Here is a 21826-nt window from a genome sequence, read left to right on the forward strand (position 1 = left end):
GTTGGCTTGAAGCTCAACATTCAGAAAACAAAGATCTTGGCATCTGGTCCCATCACTTCATGGGAAATAGATGGAAAAACAGTGGAAACAGTGTCAGAGTTTATTTTTTTGGGCTCCAAAATCACTGCAGATGCTGACTGCAGCCAGGAAATTAAAAGACGCTTGCTCCTTGGAAGGAAAGTTATGCCCAACCTAGATAGTATATTAAAAAGCAGAGACATTACTTTGCCAACCAAGGTCCGTCTAGTCGAGGCTATGGTTTTTCCCGTGGTCATGTATGGATGTGAGAGTTGGACTGTGAAGAAAGCTGATCGCCGAAGAATTGATGCTTTTGAACTGTGGTGCTGGAGAGGACTCTTGAGAGTCCCTCGTACTGCAAGGAGATCCAACCAGTCCATTCTAAAGGAGATCAATCCTGGGTGTTCATTGAAAGGACTGATGCTAAAGCTGAAACTGCAATACTTTGGCCACCTCATGCGACGAGTTGACTCACTGGAAAAGACTCTGATGCTGGGAAAGGTTGGGGACGGGAGGAGAAGGGGACAACAGAGAATGAGATGGCTGGATGGCATCACCGACTCAATGGACATGAGTTTGAGTGAACTCTGGGAGTTGGTGATGGACAGGGAGACCTGGCGTGCTGTGATTCATGGGGTCGCAGAGAGTCAGACACGACTGAGCGACTGAACTGAACTGAACTGAAAGTCAGAGTAATATTTATTTAGTTTAAGATTAAATCTGATAATTAACAGTTTTGTTTCATGACTAGTACTAAGAGTGAAAGAAGAAACATGATTTGAAAAATAGTTATGTTAAAAATTTAAAACTCTATATAGCCTAGAAATAGTTTATGTATATACATATACATGCATGTATACATTTACATATGTGTATATATATGTGTGCATATACACACACACATATATATAGCTTCCCTTGTGGCTCAGATGGTAAAGAATTGCAGGAGACCTGGGTTTGACCCCTGGGTCAGAAAGATCCCCTGGAGAAGGGAATGGCTAACCACTTCAGAATTCTTTCCTGGAGACTTCTATGGACAGAGAAGCCTGGACAGCTACAGTCCATGGGGTCACAAAGAGTCATGGGGTCACAAAGAGTCAGCCATGACTGAGCGACTAACAACTTCACACACACACACACACATTCACGTACATCCTTAATGTGTTTTCTAATGCTGAGGAACATCTCCTTGAACTAATATGGGGTAGATCATGATGTCAAAATTTGTTTGATAAGAATGGGATAGTTTTAGTTGTGATTTTTTTACTTGGTCCTTTTTGAACATGCTTAAGAAGCATTTGAAACTAATCCACTGACAAATATGGTGGCTAGCTTTAATTTAACTGTCTTCTGCTTGTAGAGATAATTGACCGACAAAGATCACCAAAAATAGATTCTACCTGAAACTATTAATTAATACGGGTTAAGGTTAAGGGTAGGATGTGAAGAAACAAGGGTTATGCTTTGGGGTATGAGAATTTAAACACTGCATGTGTGTTTGTCCAGTTGCTCAGTTGTGTCTGACTCTGTGACCCTTTGGACTGTAGCACTCCAGGTGCCTCTGTCCATGGGATTTTTCAGGCAAGAATAATGGAGTGGGTTGCCATTTTCTCCTCCAGGGGATCTTCCCAACCCAAGGAACAAACCTGCGTTCTTGTGCTGCAGGTGGATTCTTTACTACTGAGCTGTTGGAGAAGGCCTTAAGCACTGTACAAGGAGACATTTTCAGTGAAGATTTTGACCTGTAACAAATGAAAAGTTTCTGAATGAGCTCATTTTCTACCTGGCTGCCTGAAGAACTCTTCTGAATTGTTCCTTGTGGGGAGGGAGTGTGCGGAGAGAGCAAATTAGCCAAGATGTCGTGTTCAGGGTCTCTCGCCCCATGTTTTGCAAATAATGACAACGTAACAGCTGAGGTCATTTGTAGCACCGTGCAAATGCATCATGAGGTACTTGCTTGGTCTTTGTGTGGTACGCATGCCTGTGAACTCCACCTAGAAAGAGGTGGCATTTTACTGCTGCGTCATGGCTGTGTCCATTGGGTCAGTCATGAGAGGAGAGAATATAGTGTGTCTACTGCTACAGTGCTGAGCCAGCCGGGAGAGAGGCTGTGTTGTATTATGCTATGGTATGCTGCTATGGTTGCTATGCCAGCCAGAAGAGAGTAAATGTGTTCCTATGGCTCCTCGAATCTCCTTCCAGTCTCTTAGCTTGCACCTTGCCTACCCTGGGTTCAGCGAACAGTGTGGACAATGTGAATAGTGAGACAACTGGTGTCATGAACAGGATCAGTGACACATTCCTCCATTAATGAATCCAAACAAATGCCTTGTGGTGGGATGTGGGTCTCAGGGCACACGTGTGTGCTCAGTTGTGTCTGACTTTTTGCAACCCTATGGCCTGTAGCCCACCAGGCTCCTCAGTCCATGGGATTTTCCAGGCAAGAATACCAAGTGGGTTGCCATTTCCTCCTCCAGGGTATCTTCCCAACCCAGGGATCAAACCAAGGTCTCTTGTATCTCCTGCATTGCAGGAGGATTCTTTACTGCTTGAGCCACTGGGGAACCCCCACAGATTTCAGGGATCCAGGTCATAGTCTTATATCTAGAAAGTAAGGGCAAGAAAATGTAAAGACCCCTTTGGGAGTAGTTACTAAAGTTGGAAATTTGATTGTCTTAGTAGCAAAATGTCAGCTTTATGTTTATGCATGCTGAAATCTCTAGTAAGGGCCAATGAATCTCTACGCCAAAACTTTCATTTACACATTGGAGGGGAGAAAGGAAGAGTAGAAGAAAGAAGAAAAGAGGAGTTTTGATGTAAATTGAAGTCAAGGAAACAATTGGGCCACAGTGGTGGAATCAGTAAAGGATTAAAAGTTTCCTGCATTAGTTCTTTGTACCTCTTGCTATTTCCTTAGATTCTTTCTTTTGGGACCTCTTGGCTCTTGGTCCTCTTCCTTTAGAGCAGCTGGCTTAATTAAAGACTCTGCTCTGGGACAGGCCATGGCTGGTTCTGTTTTAGAAGTTAGAAAAAAACACTACTACTTGGGTTAAGACTAAGTTTGGTCCAGGATTAAGTTTGGCCCTGGATTTAGTCTAGACTTTGGACTAAGGGGTTCAAAATCTTGTCTATGAATGGCCTGGCAGAGTTCACAAAGTTTAGGAAATCCATGTGGCAATTAGGGGGACAAAATCCTCTCATAATACACTACATGTGTTTATTTTCTCAGAAACTTATGGAAAGATGAATAGCTGAACATACATTTGGAGATTTGGTGTTATAGGAATCTCTCTCACTTTCTATTGGGAAAGATTAACATTATAGGACCAAAATAGTTTGCTGAGAGTTTTTTGTTGTTGTTGCTGCCAAAAATAAGATTATTTGACGGAAAGGATCAAGAAATGGATTCTCTTGAAGAAATATGACAGAGAGAAACCAATCCTTGATGACGGCACACTAGACAGTTGAATTGACTTAAATAACACACACAAGTGAATCCAAAGAGTAAAAACAATACCTGAATCTGTATGAAAATACTTGAGTCATGGGTATCTCAGGCTGTCATGCATGACTTTCTTTGGAAAGCTGATGGTCATGGCACATATGATGGAAAACAACCCTGGAAGCACAGAGAAGCTGATGATCACAGACTATAGAGGAGAGAGAAAAACTAATCTGCTTAGGTAAATAAAGTGTATGCAGAAGAGAAGGGAACATTCACATAGTTCTTATTCCTTTTGTCTCCTGCATCATCACCTTCTCTTTCTATACAGACATTCTCCCAATGTCATACAAGCATGCCATAGTGTATCTCTCATTTTAAAAACATAAAATCTTCAAGTCACTCTTTATCACCTTGGTATGTTCAGTTTCTTTAAAGCACTTGTTATCTGAATGTTCTTATGTATGTATTTGCTTATTATTTTCCTTCCTAATCTAGGAAATTAGCTCCATGAAGGGAGAGATCTTGTCTTTCTTGTTCACTGTTACTTCATCATAGTCCTAGAATAGTATTTCGGAGAAGGCAATGGCAAGCCACTCCAGTACTCTTGCCTAGAAAATCCCATGGATGGAGGAGCCTGGTAGGCTGCAGTCCATGGGGTCGCTAAGGGTCAGACACGACTGAGCGACTTCACTTTCACTTTTCACTTTCACACATTGGAGAAGGAAATGGCAACCCACTCCAGTGTTCTTGCCTGGAGAATCCCAGGGACGGGGGAGCCTGGTGGGCTTCCGTCTATGGGGTCACACAGAGTCGGACACGACTGAAGTGACTTAGCAGCAGCAGCAGCAGAATAGTATTTGGCACATAGCTAGGGCTCAGTAAGTACTTGTTGACTGACTGCAAGAGGTTGAGTGGCATGAATATATGGGATATAATTCTAATGTAAAAATAGATTTCTTTCAAAGGTGATTATAGATTCCAAGGACAGAGGCTGAACTGTAATCCTAGGAATAATAGGAAAGGCAATTCCATAATCTAGTTACAGACCAAGGATGGCAAACACATGGCGTACCACACTTTGTCACTTCCCCATTCTGATTCTAAGACAGACATCACCAACATATCACAGTTTGTTTTCTTACATAGAGTGTCTACCTCCTCTCTGATTAATGAATCCATAGTTCAAGTGGACAGATGAGATTTTTCCCTAGAAAAACAGTGTTGGGGGAAAACCATATTAATATGGAAGGCTAAAGTCCTTCTATAAATAGTGCTGCCTCATTATCAACTCTAGATTGCAAATAAGGAAAAGAAAGAAATAGTTTCATGACTTTACTTTTACTTTTTTTCCTTCCTAAACAAACCAAAGGACACCGCAGTTCATTCACTACACATTCACTGATCAAGGGGAGCAGTTAGGGAGTGCAGTAGTCAGCCAAGGGCAGATGCCAAAATCAAGTCAAGAAAATCTGCCTGATGACTTCCAAAAGTACTAGACAGAAATATGCCCCACTGGCTATGACTAGCAGCTGTAACTCACCTATTTGAAGAGCTGCTGGCTTCAGAGATGTGCTTGGATAGAACAGGGAGAATGAAAAGAAAGCACGGGTGAGACTCAGAACGGGGCAACTCTTTGCCAGCTTCTGAATGTTTTTATTGGGTTGGCCAAAAAGTTCCTTTGGTTTTTTAATGTAAAAATAAAAGACACATTTTTTTCATTTTCGTCAAGAACTTTATTGAACAACGTATTTACCACTTTGTTCCACTACCTTCCGCCATTTTTTCAGGCAACTTCATAATTCCATCTTCCTCAAACTTTTGACCTTTCTGAACAAAGAACTGTTCCCAGTGCCTACTACCATCTTCCAGGAAATTGAAATTTTTTCCATTAAGAAATTTTGTAAAGACCTAAATAAATGGACATCCAAAGGTGCAATGTCTGGTGAATATGTCAGATGAACCAGAACTTCCCAGTCAGAAGCATGTGCTCTTGCATTACCCTAATGGAAGATTATGCTTTTTATGTTTAATTCTCAATGCTTTTTGTCAAATGCTGCTTTCAGTTGGTCTAATTGGGAGCAGTACTTGTTGGAATGAATCACTTGGTTTTCTGGAAAGAGCTCATATAATAAAGGACCCCCTTCCAATGCTACCATAAACACAGCATCACCTTCTTTGGTTGAGAACTGGTCTTTGGGTTGTTGTTGGTGGTTCATTTCACATGCTCCACAGTCTCCTCCATCCCATATTAGTGGACAGTATCTTCTTTTCATCACCTGTCACAATTTGTTTTAAAGAGGGGATTTTTTTTTACACTTCAGTAGAGAATTGCATGCAGAAATACAGTCAAGTAACTTTTGTTTTGGAGAAGGCAATGGCACCCCACTCCAGTACTCTTGCCTGGAAAATCCCATGGATGGAGGAGCCTGGTAGGCTGCAGTCCATGGGGTCGCTCAGAGTCAGACACGACTGAGTGACTTCACTTTTCACTTTCATGCATTGGAGAAGGAAATGGCAACCCACTCCAGTATTCTTACCTGGAGAATCCCAGGGACAGCGGCTCCTGGTGGGCTGCCATCTATGGGGTCGCACAGAGTCAGACACGACTAAAGTGACTTAGCAGCAGTAGTAGCAGCAGCTTTTGTTTTACTTATGTGGAATCCAAACATCAAAGCAATGAACATAACCAAGATTGTGCAAGTGATTTTAAGCATTTGATTAGGATACTTTGAGTATGGTGACCATCTCCTCCATGGTTTGAGATTGATTGTTCTCAATCAATGTCTCGATTTGATTCCTATCAACCTCATCTGGTCTACTTGATCATGGGGTATCATCCATTGAGAAATCTCTAGCATGAAAGTTTGCAAACCACTTTTGACCTGTAAGACCAGTTGCAGCACCTTCTCCATACACTGCACAAATCTGTTTTTGCATTTCAGTTGTGTTTTTACCTTTCTTGAAATAGTGAAGCCAAAATATTGATTTTTTTCTTCTATCTTTACTATTAAGTGGCCACACAAAAATTCACCAATATTAAGTTTGTTTTTTTTTTAATGCATGCTGATATGACAGCTCTCCCAATACAATCTAACAAAATTGTTTCAAATGAAGTGAAGGACAGCTAAGCATTACTTGGGGAAGGCAATGGCAACCCACTCCAGTACTCTTGCCTGGAAAATCCCATGGGCGGAGGAGCCTGGTAAGCTGCAGTCCGTGGGGTTGTGAAGAGTCGGACACGACTGAGGACTTCACTTTGACTTTTCACTTTCATGCATTGGAGAAGGAAATGGCAACCCACTCCAGTGTTCTTGCCTGGAGAATCCCAGGGGTGGGAGAGCCTAGTGGGCTGCCGTCTATGGGGTCACATAGAGTCGGACACGACTGAAGTGACTTAGCAGCAGCAGCAGCAGCAGCAGCAAGCATTACTAGGGCCATTTTACAGAAAAAACCAAATGAACATTTTGGCCAACACAATGTTTGGGGAAGGAGGCAAATGGGGTAGGGATGGCAGCTGGGATGTTGCCTTTCATTCAAGAGGGGGCACTAACACTTAAATTGTAAAGTGGGGCTTTCTGCAACAAGTGAGAGCCACCAAGTGTTTAAAACTTACAATGGCCTGCATGGGAATAAATGTCAAGAAGCAGAGTCCCTCCCATTGTTCTGCTTCCTCCTCCACCACATACCCAAAGCACTGCCCAAGAACATGCAACTGATACATGAGTACCTCCAGAACAGAACACTGCTCATGGCCAGTGGAGGAACGTCTTTGGCCAAGAGGCGAAGTGATCTGAAGGAACATCGCAGAAATCTTGTCAAGACAGTTAACATGTCAAGCAAACAAAGAAGCAAAACTCTCCATTTGCTTGAATTCCCTGCTCTTGACCTCATAATACAGTGATGGGGTCCTGAGAGGAACTTCCAAGAGAGGTTAGGCAAAGGGCTCAGTGAGACAGTGCTGAGATTCTGCTCTCTCCCTCCAATGGGTCTCTGTGTGGGTGAATCATCTGAGGCTGGACGACCAAGAGAATAGGTTTGCATGTCTCCTGTGGAGTGGCGCTAGACTGACTAAACAGAGGAAGGTAAAAGTAGGGTGAGGTGCCATGAAGGATCTGTTTGCTTAGGGGAATCTGTGCAGGAAACGAATCGCATTTTGGGTATGCCATGGACTAGGAATAACATCTTCTGTGTGTTTCTTCTTGCCTGGACCATTTCCCTTTTGTCCTCTGCCTTCACCTACCGGGCCTTCTTCCCCCCTTCTCGTTCCTCAGTGCCCTTTACTATTGCCCTTTACTTATTCTTCAGGAAGCCATTTTCTGTTCCCAATTCACCCTACATCATATTTTTCCGCACCCAAACTGCTTGGACTATGTTGTCTACACTGACCATCTTTTTTTAATATCCAGATTTTCAGACACTGTGCAAGGCAATATCTAGACTCACTGCATTTAGTCCTCTCAACAACCCAACAATACCTAAATGAGCTAGCTACTATTTACCTCATGTTAGGGAGCTCAAAGTTGTTTAGCTTTCTCATGGTCCAAACAACAAGGTGATAATAGTTGGCATTCAAACCTAGGAGTGTCTGCTGTTAACCTCTATTCTTCTGTTTCCTAAAGTATGTCATTTAGAAAATAAGTATCCAGTGACATTTAAATAGGGATGTTACAAAGGCATTTGAAAATTTTGTGCTTTGAAAATAAACATTATGGACTGTGCCTTGTTATGAAAAAAAAAATCTGCCTCTAAAACTTGTGTCATATTTTACACTACTAGTATTTCCTGATAATGGCAACCCACTCCAGTGTTCTTGCCTGGAGAATCCCAGGGAAGGGGGAGCCCAGGGGCTGCCGTCTATGGGGTAGCACAGAGTCGGACACAACTGAAGCAACTTAGCAGCAGCAGCAGCATTTCCTGATAGGGGTGCTATTGATCTGGAGTTAGAGAATGTACAATGAACAGTGGGGTCCTTAGTATGCAACTAAGAGTGCTCCCCTAAGTCCAGGTGTCCCCTGGGGATACGAATGCTACTGCCTCCAGTAGAGGATAACTGATCCGAGGCTACAATTACCAAGAAGGCAGGGTCTGTGTGTTTTTACTCATCACTGCATCCCCAGCATTTGGCTCATTGTAGGCCTTTAGCAGACATCAGGAAGTGGGCTAACGCATGAATGTGTGGCGAATAATAGATAGCCATGATGCTGGATGTTAACTAATCTGGTCTCGCTGGATATCTGGTTTAAATAACCTGAGTATGCCTATGATATTATTTGATGTTTATTATATACGAGATATATGAATCAAATCTTATATTGTTTCTTGCAGCTATTAAATCATATGACGACTTTAATCTAAGTATTGACATTTTCTATCATGTGAGTTTTTGTTCTTGCCCCATCCATATACCCTAAAGTACAACACTGTTTCATTTTAGCTATTTTTTGTTTTTTAATTATGAAAGTATGATAATACACTTATAGAAGACTTGGAAAACACAGAACAAAGTTACATGTAGTTCTACTATGTGGTTGTTCAGTTGCTAAATCTTGTCTAACTCTTTGTGACCCGTGGACTGCAGCATGCCAGGCTCACCTGTCTTTCACTATCTCCTGGAGTTTGCTCAAGTTCATGTCCATTGATTGGTGATGCTAATCTAACCATCTCATCATCTGCCACCCCTTTATTTTGCCTTCAATCTTTCCCAGCACCAGGGTCTTTTCCAATGAGTCAGCTCTTCTCATCAGCTGGCCAAAGTATTGGAGTTTCAGCAACAGTTCTTCCAATGAATATTCAGAGTTGATTTCCTTTAGGATTGACTGGTATGATCTCCTTGCAGTCCAAAGGACTCTCAAGTTCTACTATATATTACAATTATTTTTTAAGTAGACAAATTAAAATTTTTAGTTGGAGTTTTAACACCAAACTCTCAAAAATTAATACAATAAATAGACAGAAAAGTAGAAGGATACAGTAGACCTGAAAAGCACTATGAACCAATTCAACATAATTAAGACATTTATTTTCATACAACAGCAGGATACAAATTCTATTCAAGTTCCTATAGACTACAAACCAGGAGACACTGGAACATATCCAGGGACATAAAGTGAGATGCAAAAATTTCATGGTGTAAAGGTACGGAAATCAAAATTCTATTCTCTTATCACCTGTGGAATTATGTTAGAAGTCAATATTAAAAGATGATTGAAAATATCTCAAATATTTTCAAGTGCAGTGTGACATTTGCCAAAAGAGATCTTTGATTTAGACATTGAAAGCCTCAATAAAGTTAAAAGACTGAAAAAAAAACAGAGGGTGATTGCAGAGAAGAAAGTAATTAAATGAGAAGTTAATATCAAGGATATGTAAAAAACCCTATGTATTTGAAAGTTAAATGTCCACTTTTAAATGATGGGTGTATCTAAGAAGCCATAGCGAGGAGAATTAGAAAATATTTGTAACAAAACAAAAATGAAAGGTATTCCAGTATTCTTGCCTGGAGAATTCCAAGGAGAGTAGCCTGACGGGCTACAGTCCATGGGATCGCAAAGAGTAGGACAGGACTGAGCGATTAACACAGTTCAGTTCAGTCGCTCAGTCCTGTCTGACTGTTCGTGACCCCATGGATTGCAGCACGCCAGGCCTCCCTGTCCATCACCAACTACCAGAGTTCACTCAAACTCATGTCCATCGAGTCAGTGATGCCATCCAACCATCTCATCCTCTGTGGTCCCCTTCTCCCGCCCCCAACCTTTCCCAGCATCAGAGTCTTTTCCAGGAAGTCAACTCGTCGCATGAGGTGGCCAAAGTATTGCAGTTTCAGCTTCAGCATCAGTCCCTCCAATGAACACCCAGGATCGATCTCCCTTAGAATGGACTGGTTGGATTTCCTTGCGGTACAAGGGACTCTCAAGAGTCTTCTCCAACACCACAGTTCAAAAGCATCAATTCTTCGGCGATCAGCTTTCTTCACAGTCCAACTCTCACATCCATACATGACCACGGGAAAAACCATAGCCTTGACTAGACAGACCTTTGTTGGCAAAGTAATGTCTCTGCTTTTTAATATATTATCAAGGTTGGTCATAACTGTCCTTCCAAGGAGTAAGCATCTTTTAATTTCATGACTGCAATCAGCATCTGCAGTGATTTTGGAGCCCAAAAAAATAAAGTCTGACACTGTTTCCCCATCTATTTGCCATGAAGTGATGGGACCAGATGCCATGATTTTCTGAATGTTGATCTTTAAGCCAACTTTTTCACTCTCCTCTTTCACTTTCATCAAGAGGCTCTTTAGTTCTCCTTCACTTCCTGCCATAAAGGTGGTGTAATCTGCATATCTGAGGTTATTGATATTTTTCCTGGCAATCTTGATTCCAGCTTGTGCTTCATTCAGCCCAGCGTTTCTCATAATGTACTCTGCATATAAGTTAAACAAGCAGGGTGACAATATACTTTAACGTACTCCTTTTCCTATTTGGAATCAGTCTGTTGTCCATGTCCAATTCTAACTGTTGCTTCTTGATCTGCATAGAGATTTCTCAAGAGGCAGGTCAGATGGTCGGGTATTCCCATCTCTTTCAGAATTTTCCACAGTTTATTGTGATCCACACAGTCAGATATAGATGTTTTTCTGGTACTCTCTTGCTTTTTCGATGATCCAGTGGATGTTGGCAATTTGATCTCTGGTTTCTCTGCCTTTTCTAAAACCAGGTTGAACATCTGGAAGTTCACGGTTCATGTATTGCTGAAGCCTGGCTTGGAGAATTTTGAGCATGACTTTACTAGTGTGTGAGATGAGTGCAATTGTGTGGTAGTTTGAGCATTCTTTGGCATTGCTTTTCTTTGGGATTTGGATGAAGACTGACCTTTTCCAGTTCTGTGGCCACTGCTGAGTTTTCCAAATTTGCTGGCATATTGAGTGCAGCACTTTCACAGCATCATCTTTTAGGATTCGAAATAGCTCAACTGGAATTTCATCACCTCCACTAGGTTTGTTCATAGTGATGCTTCCTAAGGCCCACTTGACTTCACATTCCAGGATGTCTGACTCTAGGTGAGTGATCACACCATCATGATTATCTGGGTCATGAAGATCTTTTTTGTACAGTTCTTCTGTGTATACTTGCCACCTCTTCTTAATATCTTCTGCTTCTGTTAGGTCCATACCATTCTGTCCTTTATTGAGCCCATTTTGCATGAAATGTTCCCTTGGTATCTCTAATTTTCTTGAAGAGATCTCTAGTCTTTCTCATCCTATTGTTTTCCTCTCTTTCTTTGCATTGATTGCTGAGGAAGGCTTTCTTATCTCTCCTTGCTATTCTTTGGAACTCTGCATTCAGATGCTTATATCTTTCCTTTTCTCCTTTGCTTTTCACTTCTCTTCTTTTCACAGCTATTTGTAAGGCCTCCTCAGACAGCCATTTTGCTTTTTTGCATTTCTTTTCCATGGGGATGGTCTTGGTCCCTGCCTCCTGTACAATGTCACGAACCTCCATTCATAGTCCATCAGGCACTCTGTCTATCAGATCCAGTCCCTTAAATCTATTTCTCACTTCCACTGTATAGTCCTAACGGATTTGATTTAGGTCATATCTGAATGGTCTAGTGGTTTTCCTCTTTTCCCCACTTTCTTCAATTTAAGTCCCAATTTGGCAGTGAGGAGTTCATGATCTGAGCCACAGTCAGCTCCTGGTCTTGTTTTTGCTGACTGTACAGAGCTTCTCCATCTTTGGCTGCAAATAATATAATCAATCTGATTCGGTGTTGACTGTCTGGTGTGTCCATGTGTAGAGTCTTCTCTTGTGTTGTTGGAAGAGGGTGTTTGCTATGACCAGTGCGTTTTATTGGCAAAACTTTGTTAGCCTTTGCCCGGCTTCATTCTGTACTCCAAGGCCAAATTTGCCTGTTACTCTAGGTGTTTCTTGACTTACTACTTTTGCATTCCAGTCCCCTACAATGAAAAGGATATCTTTTTTGGGTGTTAGTTCTAGAAGATCTTGTAGGTCTTCATAGAACCATTCAACTTCAGCTTCTTCAGCATTACTGGTCAAGGCATAGACTTGGATTACTGTGATATTGAATGGTTTGGCTTGGAAACCAACAAAGATCATTCTGTTGTTTTTGAGATTGCATCCAAGCACTGCATTTTGGACTCTTTTGTTGACCATGATGGCTCCTCCATTTCTTCTAAGGGATTCCTGCCCACCGTAGTAGATATAATGGTCATCTGAGTTAAATTCACCCATTCCAGTCCATCTTAGTTCACTGATTGCTAAAATGTCTATGATCACTCTTGCCATCTCCTGTTTGACCACTTCCAATTTGCCTTGATTCATGGGCCTAACATTCCAGATTCCTATGTAAGATTAATCTTTATAACATTGGACCTTACTTCCATATCCAGTCACATCCACCACTGGGTATTGTTTTTGTTTTGGGTCCATCTCTTCATTCTTTCTGGAGTTATTTCTCCACTAATCTCTAGTAGCTTACTGGGCACCTACCGACCTGGGGAGTTCATCTTTCAGTGTCCTATCTTTTTGCCTTTTCATACTGTTCATGGGGTTCTCAAGGCAAGAATACTGAAGTGGTTTGCCATTCCCTTCTCCAGTGGACCACATTTTGTCAGAATTCCCCACCATGACCCGTCTGTCCTGGGTGGCCCCACACGGCATAGCTCATAGTTTCACTGAGTTAGACAAGGCTGTGGTCCATGTGATCACATTGGATAGTGTTCTGTGATTGTGGTTATCATTCTGTCCTCTGATGGAGAAGGATAAGAGGGCTATGGAAGCTTCTTGATGGGAGAGACTGCCTGAGGGGAAACTGGGTCTTGTTCTGATGGGCAGAGCCATGCTCAGGAAATCCTTAATCCAATGGTATTGATGGGTGGGGCTGTGTTCCCTCCCTGTTATTTACCTGGGGCCAAACTATGTGGAGGTAGTGAAGATAATGGTGACCTCCTTCAAAAGGTCCCATGAATGTACTGCTACCCTCAGTGCCTCCAGCCCTGTAGCAGGCCGCCACCAACCCAAGCCTCCGCTGGAAACTCCTGGACACTCACAGGGAACTTTGGGTCAGTCTCTTGTGGGGTCACTGCTCCTTTCTCCTGGGTCCTGGTGCACAAGGATTAACACACACGGAGGCATATATATGTATTTAGGCTTCCCTGGTGACTCATATGGTAAAGAATCTGCCTGCAACGTGGGAGGCCTTTGGGATGTTACCCTGGGCAAGGCCACCCACTCCAGTATTCTTGCTTGCAGAATCCCCATGGAGAGGAGCCTGGCAGGCTACATTCCATGGGGTCACAAAGAGTCAGACTGGACTGAGGAACTTTCACTTTCACTTTCAAGGGAACAAGAGAACACAGAAATTGCTAAGGCAAGCAAGAGAACTAAAGATAGCAAAGATAACATATCAGTTCTAAAGACTCCCAGTTCTGTTTCAATGATAAAGATTAGCCTAAAGTCCTCAAACACCAGAGCAACTGGAACCCAAGGGATGATGATGTTGACCTTCTCTGACCCAGTGACTTCCATCAGCTAAAGCTTAGACTCTGTCCTGCCCAAGTCCTTTCATGAATATGCATGTCCCCATAAAGTTTCCTCAAAGGGGAAAAAAAATGTAAAAAACAAGCAAGAAAATTTCCTCAATTTGCTGTTCAGGGAGACGCTGCTTTGGGAAAGATCCCTGCTGTTCTCCTTACTTGCTGCAACTAATAAATCCTTCTCCTGATATTTGGCTCAGTTATATCTTTTGCTCTGACACCCATTAAGAGGCAAATCCAGTTTTTAGGTAACATAACGGTGGCTAATATGTTGGTGTATTTTCTGCTCTACTTAATGTATACTGATTTTTACCTGGTTAATTTTATATTCTCTTTTCACTGAAACTGAACTCTTTTAAGGTCTGATTTGTAATGATTATGTAACATTACATGATATCTGTGTTGGCCCTGCATGTGTTCATTTGTTGAACTGAAACAAATAATAACAATGTTAACAGTGCCATATCAGAACTTCTCTGGTGGTTCAGTGACTAAGATTCTGTTTCCAATACATGAAGCATGGGTTCAGTTCAGTTCAGTTCAGTTCAGTCGCTCAGTCGTGACCGACTCTTCGCAACCCCATGAATCACAGCACGCCAGGCCTCCCTGTCCATCACCAACTCCCGGAGTTCACTCAAACTCATGTCCATCGAGTCGGTGATGCCATCCAGCCATCTCATTCTCTGTCGTCCCCGTCTCCTCCTGCCCCCAATCCCTCCCAGCATCAGAGTCTTTTCCAGTGAGTCAATCCCTGTTAAGAGTTCATGTGCTGCAACTAAGAGTCTGTATGTCACAACTAAAGATCCCATGTGCTGTAACTAAATCCGGGTGCAGCCAAATAAATATATAAAAAAATATTTTTAAAAAGTTTTTAAAAGTGGCATATTTATATTTTAGTTTACTAAGGCCTAGATACTGTTCTAAGTGCTTTAAATTTATGAACTTTTGAAATCCTCAAAGCAACTCTATTATTATTATCCCCATTTTATAGCTGAAGAAACTGAGCAGAGAGCATTTCATTTGCTCCAAATCAACCAAATATTAATTGGTGGGAGCAGGAATTTCTCTCTGTTCTGAAGTCGGTTTTGATAGTCCATATTTATTAAATGGTATTAGAATAACTGAATAATCATTTGGAAAAAATGAGGTTGGCTTTCACATCACACTTTATCTTAAAGTTACACATAAACCAAAGACTTATATATAGAAGATGAAATTGTAAACATGCAAAAACAGTAGTTCTCAATCCTGGCTGAGCTTTAGAATCACCTTATTGGAAAAAACCCTGATGCTGGGAAAGATTAAGGGCAGGAGGAGCAGAGGGGCAATAGAGGATGAGATGGTTGGATGGCATCACCAGCTCAGTGGACATGAATTTGAGCAAACTCCAGGAGACAGCGAAGGACAGGGAAGTCTGGTGTGTTGCAGTTCATGAAGTCACAAAGAATTGGACACAACTTAGCAACTGAATAACAACTCGAATTTAAGAAAAACCATTAAAAAATACAATTTTGCCATTTGCAAAATGAATAGATTTGAAGGGCATTATGCAAAATGAGGGCTTCCCTGGTATGGCCACCCACTCCAGTGTTCTTGCCTGGAGAATCCCAGGAACGGGGGAGTCTGGTGGGCTGCCATCTATGGGGTTGCACAGAGTCGGACACGACTGAAGCGACTTAGCAGCAGCAGCAACTGGTAGTTTATCTGGTAAAGAATCCTCCTGCAATGCAATTCTTGGGTCAGGAAGATCACCTGGAGAAGGGATAGGCTACCCATTTCAGTATTCATGAGCTTCCCTGGTGGCTCAGATGGTAAAGAATCTGCCTGCAATATGGGAGACCTGGGTTTGATCCCTGAGTCGGGAAGATCCCCTGGAGGAGGACTTGGCAACCAACTCCAGTATCCTTGCCTGGAGAATCCCCATGGACAAAGGAGCCTGGTGGGCTACAGTCCATGGGGTTGAAAAGAGTCAGACACGACTGAGCGACTAAGCACAGCACAGCACAGCATGCTAAATGAAATTAGTCAAACAAAGAAAGACAAATACTTTATGATATCACTTATATGTAGAATTTAAAAAATATAACAAACTAGCGAATCTAACAAAAAAAGAAGCAGACTCACAGATACAGAGAACCTACAGTACTTACTAGTGGAGAGAGGGAAGGGGGAGCGGCAGGAAAGGGGGAGGGTGTTAAGAGGAACAAACCAGGAGGTATAAATATGTTACAAGGATAGGGGTTATTGTACAATATGGGAAATATAGCCAATAAGCAATAATATAATATAATAAAATATTATAATGCATATAATAAAATCAATATATTTAATAAAGTAATATTATAATATAATATTTTATAATAACTATAAATGAAGTATAACCTTTAAAAATTGCGAATCACTGTATTGTACATCTGTAACTTATACAACATTGTACATCAACTATACTTCAGAAAAAAAAAGGAATTATAAGTGTTTGGGTCCCATCCCAAGCTATTTAAATAAAATCTCTAGAGGTGAAGCCTAGGCACTTGTAATTTTCAAAAGTTTCCCCTGGTAATTGAAATGCAGTCAGGACTAAGAAGCACTGACCAAAAGAAAAAAATGTAGATTAAAAGATATATATCTGGGAAAAGAGAAGTCTTTTCTATGTGTTATTTAAAATTCAAAAGTTCAAAAGCAAAGGTGATCAGTATAGTAGAGGGGAGTTACTGTGTAATGGACATGGAGTTTCAGGTTGGGGAGATGTGAAGTTTTGGAGACGGATGGTGACAATGGTTGCACAACAACGTGAATGCATGTAATGCCATTGAATTGTACACTTAAACGTAGTTAAAATGACAAACTGCATGTTATATATACATTTCCACAATAAAAATTGCATTATAAAACATCATAGGCACAATCAAGACACAAACAACAAATTGGAAAAAATAAGGTAACTCATGCTAAAAAGGGACTTACAAAGAACTTCCACAAACCAGTAAGAGCAACCCAGTGTAAAAACTGGTAAAAGAGATGAACAGGCAGTTTACAGAAGAGGAAATACAAAATATTCTCAAACACATGAAAAAAAAAGATTATTCTCACTAATTGTAAAAGAAAATAAAAGTAAACCTACACTTAAATATAATTTTCACTTAGACTGAGAAAGGTAAAAAAATGTTGGACAACTCTTTTGTTGGTAAGGACCTTAGGAAACAGTCATTCTTATTCCTTCCTGGGAATACTCCTTGGTGGGAGTATAAATTGGTATATTTTCTAGAGTGGGCTTATTTGGCAACATCTATTGAAATCCCCAATATGCATACAATTCGATCCCATAATTTCACTTCTAGGAATTTATACTATAGAAACATTCATATTCAAAATAACATAAATAAAACTGCAATATTATTTGAAATAGCAAAAGAAAGATCCAAACATCTAGCGATAGATAGAAGTCTGTTTTGTGTACTTTGAAGTACTCTGTGGGATGTTAGGAAAACTAAGGCAGCTCTGTGCATGCTAATACGGAATGATCGTCATGTCAAAACAGCAAAGGAAAGGTAAAGACAGATGGAAACCTATGCTTGTAAGGAAATGATTTCCAAAAAAGTAGCGTCTGGGACGAGGACTGGGACATAAAGAAGACATTTTGTACTTTTAAAAATATTGATTTTAAAAAATGCTTGTGAACATTTAACCTTTTTTCTTTAAAATTTTTTTAAATTTAACTATTTATTATTTTTGGCTGTGGTGGATCTTTGTTGCCGTGAGGAATTTTCTCTAGTTGCAGCGACTGGAGGCCACTCTCCAGTTGGGGCTCTGGCTTCCTCATTGTGTGGCTTCTCTGTTGCGGAGCTCAGGCTCCAGGGCATGTGGGCTTCTGCAGCTGTGGCATGTTGCCTCAGTAGTTTCGACTCCTGGGCTCTAGAGCACAGGCTCAATAGTTGTGGCACACGGACTTAGTTGTTCCCCGGCATGTGGGATCTTCCCAGACCGGTGATCGAACCCACGTCTCTTGCATTGGCAGGCAGATTCTTTACCACTGAGCCACCAAGGAAGCCCCTAACTTTTTTTTTTCTCTTTATGTAAAACTTCACTGGGGAGTGAAAGTGCAATATAAAACAGCATCTAGAAATGGTCAAGGGTCTGTCTTTGTCTGCCATAGTTTTTAAGCAGCTGGGAAGATGGGGGCATGTTCATGTGATGCAGGGATAACACCAACTGAAAGGAAAAGTCTCCTGGAGCCAGTTATTGGAGGAGTGAAATTAAGATCAGGCAGGAGGGCTTAGCTTTGGGCAGGAGCAGACACACCTTTCCTGGGCCAAGTGAGATAGGGAAGGATTGGTACTTAAAAAGATGAAACTAGGTGCATGGAGTGGGGTTGAAGGAGCTCCAGCTTCAGGGTCTCTATTTTCTCTGAAAAATATAAGATATCTGTTGCTGGTGAGGGAGGAGGTGGTGGCCCCAGGGGCATGAGGAGAGTGGTTAAATTTTACAGCAGTTTGTGAAAGCAAGCAAGCATTGAGGAGGCTCAGAGGGTAGCAGTGGACATAGTGGAAAGCTTTGAGGGCCTCATAAACCTTCAGTGATGGCAGTCTGAGTGGCTAAGTTTTCTTTAGCAGTTTTGAACAGCCTGGGACACCGGGCAGAGGGCCAGCAGAGTGAAGAGAAAAAGGGTTGTCAGTTTTGGGGTGTCACAGTGGATGAGGTCTGAGGCCAAGGAGGGGAGCAGAAGAGTTAGGTACTTTTCATCTGCTCAATGGACTGGGACCCCATTTATCCTTAGGGCAGGGAGCCCCATCCCATCCCAGGCCTATTTTTCATTGTCCCCAGGGTCTGATAGGGTGCCCTATCATGGGACACATCTACAGAATGTTTCCTGCATTATTCACTGACTTTTCAAAAATAAAAACAAACAAAACCCAAGTCTCACTTTATTAAACCTGTAAAGAGGCTTTTATCCCAAATGGCATTATCCCATTTATTCACCTACTTTTTGCACCAGAGTTTGCTTTCCTCAGAGTTTGCTGTCTTTTTGCAGCCATGAGATGGCTGGATGGCATCACTGACTCAATGGACATGAGTTTGAGTGAACTCCGGGAGTTGGTGATGGACAGGGAGGCCTGGCGTGCTATGATTCATGGGGTCGCAGAGTTGGACACAACTGAGCGACTGAACTGAACTGAACTTGCTGTCTTCAAATATGAAGTGAGTGAAGTGAGGTTGCTCAGTCGTGTCCAACTCTTTGCGACCCGATGGACTGTAGCCCACCAAGCTCCTCTGTCCATGGGATTCTCCAGGCAAGAATACTGGAGTGGGTTGCCATCCCCTTCTCCAGGAGATCTTCCCAACCCAGAGATCGAACCCAGGTCTCCTGCATTGCAGGCAGATGCTTTAACCTCTGAGCCACCAGGGAAGCCTAAACCACTCTCAAAGATATTGAAGATCTGTGTTTTTACATATGCTCCACTGAACAGCAACAGGCTACAACTATGATGACAAGCAATCTGCAGGATTCCAAGCGTCCCCTTGCCTTTGCTAAACACATTTTCACCACTGAGCTTAATATTCCACTCTTTGATGATTCATTGCTGCCTACCTCTCTCCCAAAGTGTGTGTGTATGATTTTTGGGGGGTTCAGTTCAGTTCAGTTCAGTCGCTCAGTCGTGTCCGACTGGGAGGAGGGTTCTGCAGAGGGAGGGGAGCCCATACCCATGGGAGGGGGAACACTTTGGTACAGACTCAGTATTGGTGGCTTGCAGCTCACAGGGGTCAACAGGCACTTGATTTGTGAGAAGTGCAGTGGGGAGGCCCTTTGAGATGATTTGGAGACCAAAACGTGTCTTCTGTAATTGGAGAGGGCCAAGTTTCCTCTCCTCCAGCTTTTGGTTTTCTCTCACTTCTATAAGCAGAAGAGCTTAGACTCAGAGAAACTGATTTGTTCAGCCATTCATTCAACAGTTTTTAAGCAGCTGCTACATGCCAGCTCTGTGGTAGGAGTAGAAAGGGAGAGGTGCCCAAGTCCTGGACACTACCGAGGTGGCCTGCAGACACATGCGTCCAGCTCCAGATGGTTCAAGGGCCCACAAATATCTTTAGAATACCAGTATTAGAAACTCACTGCTGAACAGTGTGGAGTGAGAGACAGCAGTGCCCTCCAGGGGCCGGCAAAGTGCACGTGCCAGGCAGCACGTAGCTGCTAGGGCACAATGGAGGCGTTGCTATGGAAACGGCCCTGGCAGTGTTTCCTTTCCAGCACCTCCAGGTTCCTTTCTTCAAAACCCTTTATTCCAAGGAGACACTTGCACAGCTGTCTCTCCTCCTTTTTCTCATCTCTGGGAAGCAACAAAGTTGAGGAGTTGTTGGCAAGAGGCCTGGGGAGAGGCTGAACACAGCCTGGGTAGGAAAACAGCTGTGGGGCGGGGGCGGGGACCGGGGCGGTGCTCCCAGCAGAACAGCAGGATGGTGGCTCGCTCCAGGTTTACAGCTCTGCCACAGTGGCTGATCACATTATATCACACCCACTGCCTGCCCCTCTCTCTGCCCCCACAGGCTGCACAGCGTTAGGGAACAAGGCCAGGCGGAGCAGGATTGCTGTGATTAAGCCTCGCTCAGCTTCCCAGAAGCCAAGCAGCAGGGTCCAGGAGCCTCTGAGGCAGAGCACTATAGTTGAGAGCACACTGGAATTGGAGTCCGGAGGCCTGCATTCTGGCCCTCATCCTGGCACAGTGTGACAATGTCTTCACTTTTCCTCCCTCCCTGGCTGTTTGCTCATTTGGAAAATGAAAGGACTGGAGTAGAGCAATGATTCTGGAGTGTGATATCAGATCCGTTCATGAATCTTTATTAAGAAATGCTTGTTTCTAGGCTCAACTCCAGGAATTTGTATTAAATACATCTGGGGTGGGCCTTGGGACTCCGTCTTAAGATAAAGGTAAATTCAAATCATTTGGAGAATATGTTAATATACTCAAGACAGAGACACCTTGAGAGCAATCATACCAGGACTGTGAGTCAGAGAGATAAATGTCAAGGACGCTCAGATAACTGCAGAGAGTATGAGTATGTTATTTGACTAGTCCCAGGCTTTTATGGCCGTGCTTCCACCTACCTCATTATGTAGTATCTTTTGGAACAAGAGAAAAAGACCAAAACTGAAACCCTCTTAGGCAGGAGTAGCTTCAAGGGTGTACTTTGCCTCAGGAATGATGACCTTCACTCACCAACTGGCACACCAGAGCTGCAAGAGAGGGGGGGGGGCGAATAATAGAATTACTAATAATTTCTTGAAACTTTCCTTATTTCACTTTAGTCAGTGTCCTCTGAGTCTTTCCTGAGGGAAGGGCCTTTTTCATTTATTTATTCAGCAAATGAATTTGCACTGGGCACTGGAGAGGCAAAGACAGGGCTGTAGGTCAAATATAATATGAAGTCATGAGTGCTATGAAGGTACCTACAGGGATTCTCAACCCAGGCGGACCCCAGATATCTTCTTGCCCTTCTCCTGCCTCTGCGTATGAGCATGCTCCAAAGCTCAGCTTTACTCAGACATTATGGTATTTACTGGCAGAGAGATGGAGCAGAACAAGGTTGGCCATGACCAGTACACTGGATAGACTGAGGAAAAGAAGGTGGCCCTGGCAGGAAAAATCTCAGAGTTGGTGGCAAGAAGTTCAGATCAGAGGGCAATCAGCATCCAGATACTCCAAAGAGCTTGAAACAGATGGATATCCTTATATGCAGATAAAAACTAGAGAGGTAGGTACGTATTTCATGAATCCAGCAGTGGTCATGTGGATCAGCATCAGGGTCCTGGGGCATAA

The 21826-nt window shown here is 42.5% G+C and overlaps 1 protein-coding gene and 1 long non-coding RNA gene across 2 annotated transcripts in view; one reads left to right on the forward strand and one right to left on the reverse strand.

The window, feature by feature from the left end:
- HK2 (hexokinase 2) overlaps nt 1-21826 on the forward strand; it is a 163582-nt gene that overhangs the window by 13887 nt on the left and 127869 nt on the right. The window lies entirely within an intron of this gene.
- The window catches only part of LOC129539871 (uncharacterized), a 61911-nt gene continuing 56586 nt past the window's right edge, over nt 16502-21826 (reverse strand). The window contains exon 3 of the long non-coding RNA XR_008682537.2: nt 16502-21243. This is a non-coding gene — a long non-coding RNA (uncharacterized LOC129539871). The remainder of the gene's footprint in view (nt 21244-21826) is intronic.

Source organism: Moschus berezovskii, chromosome 11 (assembly GCF_049115385.1).
Source record: "Moschus berezovskii isolate FMDL1 chromosome 11, NW_MosBer_1.0, whole genome shotgun sequence".
Classification (NCBI taxonomy): Eukaryota; Metazoa; Chordata; class Mammalia; order Artiodactyla; family Moschidae; genus Moschus; species Moschus berezovskii.